The sequence below is a fragment of the Metopolophium dirhodum genome, chromosome 1, assembly GCF_019925205.1.
Source record: "Metopolophium dirhodum isolate CAU chromosome 1, ASM1992520v1, whole genome shotgun sequence".
In the NCBI taxonomy this organism is placed as follows: Eukaryota; Metazoa; Arthropoda; class Insecta; order Hemiptera; family Aphididae; genus Metopolophium; species Metopolophium dirhodum.
This window is the reverse complement of record NC_083560.1, coordinates 47036278-47043641: the sequence shown is the minus strand read 5'-3', so window position 1 is coordinate 47043641 and position 7364 is coordinate 47036278.

Sequence of the window (7364 nt, the reverse complement as noted above, 5' to 3'; positions counted from 1 at the left end):
ATTGTCTCAGCGCCTCATAAAATCGATTTCAATATTAGTTTAATTTTTGTTATGAAGGGTGGGGGGGAGTGATGCATAGGATATATAGGAAAATTAAGAACATTTTTGGCGGTCCATTTTTTTTCCTTCCGCGGGCCGCCTATTGCCGACCCCTGCATTATATCTTTATTAAAAAACACGTACTATACCTATATGATTATTGGTTAGCTAATCAACAAATAAATCATATTATAATTTATTTGTTTTTATATAAAATATAAAGTATAACAAAACACTGCAATTCGATGTACGGATTCGTAAATACAAACCAATAATTTGGTTTAATGGTTTAAATACGTCATAAATCATAATATATTATTTACAAACGGGGTTTGTTGATTTTTCTTTCACTTAATTAAAATATGTATACCTATACCTACATATAGGTACCCAACGGGAAAAGTAAAGTTGTCATTATATACCTATAACAATAATAATGGCTATGTTATTATATTATTATATTATATAGCCTGAAATCTGAATTATTGGTAGGCATTTCATACTTCGACTCTTTTACTGCTGAAGAATTTGTATTTGAGTTAATAATGATTAATTTTTAATGTTGTACCGTACAATGTTAGGGCAGCCGTGAATAATTTACGACGTCATTGTGATTTTTTTTTTTTTTATGTAAAACACCCGTTGGCCGTTGCGATACATATTTTAAAAGTGAAAACTGCAAAAACGCTACAACAGTTGTGTATACTTACTGAAACAAACAACACACTACAAAACGCATTGAAACACTAGTTAATGACGCATACAAAACGCGCATGTGTATAATAGATTATTACATATTATATGCGCGTATAAGCCTAGGCAATACACAAATACCTACTAACAATATGATATTAGTTCGACGATACATTATTAATTCCCAAAGGCGATTCGCCATTTTCAGATAGTATATATTATATTATGTTAACGAAATAAGTAAACTGCAGTCAACTGTCAACACCGCGACCAATTCCACGATGAGTTGGTATATTATTATATACAGGCACCTATTGGGAAAACGTCGTCTCGAAATGTAAGCTGTAATCAATGACTAACGGCGTTTGGGAACGGAGTGTGTTTCGATTTCCGAATCAAATTGTATGATTAGTAAATCTTGGGACTTTAAGTGCTGCAGAACTTTAAAATATGCAATTAAATATGCGCCATTGATGATATCATAATACTATGCAGTTAAATATATATGCAATAACACAAATTGCGCGTGTAACCTATTATTTACAACCTATACACATTCATTTTTTTTTTTCAAATATTTATATTCATCTGAAGCTACCTGTTTTACGACAAACCTATTTAAACCGTTCTATACATTTAATAACAGCTAATAATACCATATAATAATTATTAGGTAATAGGTATATTATAATAGGTTCATGTGATTTGTCTTTAGCAAAAATCAGTTCAACTTACCATATTATATTATTATTAATAGGAAAATTACTATTTCTTCCAACATGAGCCAATGTTGTTTATACTCGGATTGTTTGTTTTTTTATATATATATAGAATACAGGGTCGTGACTCACCCTATTTTTTTCTTTTAATAATGAAATTATTCAAATTATAATTTTTATAATTTTTAAATATAATTTCTGATTTTTAAATGAAAACCTTTTTTTTTGATGATAAATTATTTAGCCGATCATTTTTCTGAACATTTTGACGTACTTATACGTAGTTCTTTGACTTTGTGTACTAAAAAAGTATATATCCATGATAACGATGACTATGATGATTTAAATATGTTAGTGATTAATATTAATCTTTTAACTCGTAAAAATGAACCATATGGTCAATAAATACTAGATAGTAGATCCAATATTGCAATATTACATATTCTATTTTATATTTTTGTAAAACCAATTTTAAGGACTATTATGGTCTTAGAAAAACTATTTTGATAACTGAGAAACTACTAGTTTGAATTTTGAATTAGGTAGGTACATCAACATTATCAAAAAAATTATCCCCTAAATAATTTTCGGTAAAACCGGGAGGGTCCTCATTTGAAAACCAAAGTTTGTATCGCTACAGGACATTCCTTAAGTAGAACAAAAAATAAGAAAGAATTTCAAAATTTCAAAAATCATAATATTAATAATTTCATTATCAAAGGAAAAATGGGGGTGAGTATGCTTGGTGAATCGACCAGCTGTATAATTGCGTTTTGTAAATTTAGTAGCATTATTTCTATATAGATAATTAAATACGAATTCCATTAAAATAAACCCACATTAGTATTATAATAATATAATATAGAGGTTATTTTTTTATAAGCTTTACTCTTTAGTTTATATACTAAGTACTTATTCAGCATTCAGAGTTGAACAAATACCGTAAAAAATGAATTGCGGTTACCTTGTTTATCTGTCCCATCATCGTACTTCGTAATAATATATATATTATACTATATTAGTATTTAGTATACGTTTTTGACAGTATCGGTGTGTAATGTATACGTATAATGTATCACGAACATAAAAATGAAATTTATTTATTTATATAACTCGGTCGTCGCGCGTCGTTCAAATCCAATTACCTAGGTACCACATGAAAAATAAATATTAGTTCTCTTGTTTCATATTATGGATTGCGTTCGATTTAATTTTGTTTTTGTGAAGCAATTATATTAAAGTATATTCTCTTTTCCAAAAATATCCATTTTTTAAAAAAAAAAAAAACCATTAAAAAATATTATAATAAGCAGGCTGAGTGAATTTGTGGTTTATATACACCAATTGTAAATAAATACATATCCTTGTATAAAATATAAATACATAGTAATATAGTATATATCATTACATATCAATTATATTACATTTTATAATGAATTATGGGCTATGGCATACTGAAAAGTAATTAATATTTAATAAATAATAATACAGTGCTTCAAAAAGTATAAAATCGCTATTTACGCGTTGGGTATAGGTTTATGTACTAGGTATATACGTACAATTGTGCAAATATTAAACGGTTCAAACGTTTTGAAACATAATAAATACCTTGCATATTTTAATTACATATAGCGTAATATATATAGGTAGGAAGTAACTACTTACTATTCATTTTATACATTTTGCAATAATTATTATTCAATTTAATAAACAGAATAACAAATTACACGGTACAAATTAACAGATAAAATATTTATAAAATGTTTACCCATACCAACTTTTCAACCATCGTCCATCAAGAACATAAATAAAATAAATTACAAAGAAAAGAACTTCTATAAGTATTCGTGACTATCGTGTTGTTATAAACATTTCAAGTGCTCGTAAATAAAATTTTTAAATGTCTACATGTTTTAATTGTTAAAATTTTACATAAAATATAAAAAGATGTAATGTATTACATTTAGTTCATTTATACTCGAATTCATTCAATTTTTATAAATTATAAAGTGTTAATAAATTAATATTAATAAATACTATAGTTTTACTATAGCTTCACAGCTTCAAAACATACTAACACGGATAGTATCTATCCTTATTATTCCACACAGTTCCACACATTTCGCACAAAGTTCAATAATTCAAAAACAATTCGTTCGAGTTTCGATTTAGATACACCAACATATTCAAAAAAAATATCTGCTTTACAGCTAACAATCTAATATAAAATATAGTTCTCATTTGAAATAAAATAAGTTTGTATTGCCACAGGACTCTTTTAATGGTGGAATAAATCTAAATATTTGAAAATATGTTTAAGAATAAACCATTGCCAGATTGCACAAACATATAACCAAACACTTAATGAATCAATAGTCGTGAGCTAATGGTCTCATAAACATGATTTGTGCCGGGTTGCACTATTTATTAATTAAATGGTTCACTAATATAGTAAAATGTAATGGACAATCATGACCCACTAAATCATGTTATTTAAGGGATCATTAGCTGAGCAAATTTAGCTTGCTATTGATTCATTAAATGTTTAGTAATTGTTTGTGCAACACTGCAACCCTGAACTCACGATTGGTCCATTACATTTTAGTTAGCCATTAAATATTTAAATTTTTTATAGAACTCAGCATTAAAAATCAGATATTGATTCAATGCATAATAAAAGGGAAAACGGAGATGTGCGCATATACTTGGTGTAAATAATCCTGTACCTATATGATATTTATATAAACCTGTAAATATGTAAGCCATATTATGGTTTATAAATTGGTTATTTATAATATAAATATGTAAACCATACTATAGTTTATAAATTCTGAGTATATATAATAATTAAGCATAATTAGATAAAAATTAAAATTGTGGACAAATTAACAATGTTATAGATTTGAATTCAATATGTTAAATCATTTTATACGAAAAACGATTCTGGCCGGAGACAGTGTGTGTCAACCTATCATACTATTGTATATAAATAATACAATTTAATAATTAAAAAAAGGTGGGCAAGCGGGTGTCGCTCTGCTATACAGTAGCCAGTAGGTTACAAGTGGGTCACTGTAATGGATGGTATTAAATTTGAATTCAATGATATAATATCATTGCACAAGAAAAACGATTCTGAGCGAAGCCGGTCAGTCGGCCTATGATATATTGATATTAGTATATTACTAAATATATTTGATGATATTATTGTGAATAAAGTCATTTATATGCAACCTATTTACATGTATACTAAAATGTATCTTGTATAGTAACCAAAATATATATACAATTAACAGGATATTTTAAAAAAAATTCTTGAAGTACCTACTCATGTTTGGTACTTTTTATTGGCTAGTATGAATTATTCATCTTTTGGTATTTTAGTTAGTATAAAGTTACCTATTTTACATTTTTGTCAAATACAATAGGTAACTATTGTTAATCTTGGTATTTAATGTAATGTATATCAATTACAATTTGTAATGTTTATCGTAATAAATTATAACATCCATAAATATTAAATACCTATATCTTACTATTAACTTAATCAACAAACGTACGGATAGACAAACCCAACGTGGGTAGAAAATGTCCAACCTTGTTCACGAAACCCACAGTCCACAATAATTGTTTTAAACTGATAATATTGTTCTAAAAAAAAAAATATTTCTAAATTCTGCTATACATAAACCTATGTTTTTACGTCTGCAGTTTCGTAGATATATTTATTTATATATATAATATATGATAATTTTGTTTATTTTGCAAAATTGTATCATACTTTAAATGTATTTAAAATAAATAGGTATTGTAATGATAATAATTAATAAGCAGCTAGGGCTTGTAAGTTCATGCACTATATTATACAAAACACACAATTATATTTATGGAGTTGTATTTAAAAATATATCAGTCAAAAGCTTTCAATTTTTTTATCCTATTAATATTTTGTTGCACCATATAATTTTTATCGAAAAAATGAGGATACAAATTAATAAGTACATTAAAATTGAAAAATTAACATTCTTCAAATCATAATAAACGCACATTTATTTTAAAAATGTCATATATCACCAAAACCTCAAAATTTGAAAAATAATTTGAAAAACCAAATTTCATATACTGAGTTAGGTGTGTTATTTTAAAAGGAAATTGAATATCAATGAGAAACAAATACAACGTAGCAAGATTGATAAGCATATTTCTTAGCTTACGAGCTCTGATAAGGACTTTTATTTTTCACCTCCCATTGATGCACTTATTATTCAACATCAAATATACGGTCTTTATTTCTATGGTCTCTGTAGTCCGGATTTTCTTGATTATACAAGATTTCGTATTTTTAACTTTGCCAATAAGTTTATCAATGTTGATTGACAGCATGTTATTTTTAAAATTTTAAAATTATCTAGGTATGTCGTAAGTACGATTATTATGTTATTTTAATATTTTAAATGCCATCCCTGGACGAAGAAAGGGTGACGATTAAAGACTTTTCCATACATTTTGTATCCAAGTATAATATTTTCAATTTAGATCATTAGCAAAGTTACTGGAAGGCTGAACAATTATAGAACTAAAAATTTTGAGAAATCTAGATTTCTTTAAAATAACATATTGATTAGGCGCGAATCTAGAACTAAAATTTGGGGGGGGGGGGGGGGGTCATTTTTTCGAAATGACAAAAAGATAATGCACAGTTAAAAAACATTAAAAATAAATTATTAACTAAAATTGTACCTTTATTATTTATAGTTAATTTTTAAAATTAATTGATAAAGTTTAACCTTCTTTGTTTTTTTTTCCAAATTTTGATATAATAATGTCATCAACATTTATTGATATATTTTCGTAAATATTGAGCAAAGCGAGATTATTTTTATATTTACTGGCTAACAAAATAGCTCTAATAGTGTGACGCGACCCTAACAATATACCTACTCGTATCGACAATCAGTTTATTATCGCTATTAATATTCTTAGAAGTAAGAATTTTGATATGTAAATTTTGATTTTATGAACAAGTGGTGATGTAGTTTTAAATTTTAACTTTTAATGGATATACTTAATATTATATAATACCACATTTTTAGTGTGAAAAAAAATATCCGTGAAATAAATACAAAACGCAATTTATGTTTATTATATTAATTTTTCAACCAACACAAAATACGTAATCTTGATGTTTGGGGGATGTGGGGTCATGACCCCCCCCCTGGATTCGTGCCTGATACTTCTATATGATTCAATACTAATTTGCAATGTTGTTAACTATAAATGTTTATACTATTATTAATTTATACTACAAAATGTATGTTTAGACTTTGTTATGAGTCGGTATTTATTTATAGTGTATACTGATTTATAGTGATGCCGCAATTACCATGTTATATTATATAATAAAACATAAAATCATTATCTACTTACAAACTATTAAAATATCAACGGTATTTTGTTAAAAGGGCGTTTACCACACAAAACCGAAAAATACATTTTTGTTATCTACATTTTCAGAAAAATCACGAGCATATTCTGGTAAAATGGCGTATATATCTACTGAAAAAAATAAGACAGCAATACCAAATACAAGATATTATGCAGACGCCCTTTTAAAAATTAAAATAATCTACACAGAACCGTCGAAAGGGCTTATACCACACCGAATGCATGCTAATTGTTTGCAACCTTCACAGTTTATAAGAATAATTATGAAAGTGTTCACTCGATAACAAATTTCTCTCCAATTTCATATTATCAGTTAACACTAAACCGACAAGTTAATAGATAGTATAATGTATATAATATATACAGTATTCGTATATAATTATTATATACAAATACTGTATAAAATTAAAAGGGCGTTTGTAGAAATGAAATTGTTAAAAGGACTTATACCACTATTATTATATGTTT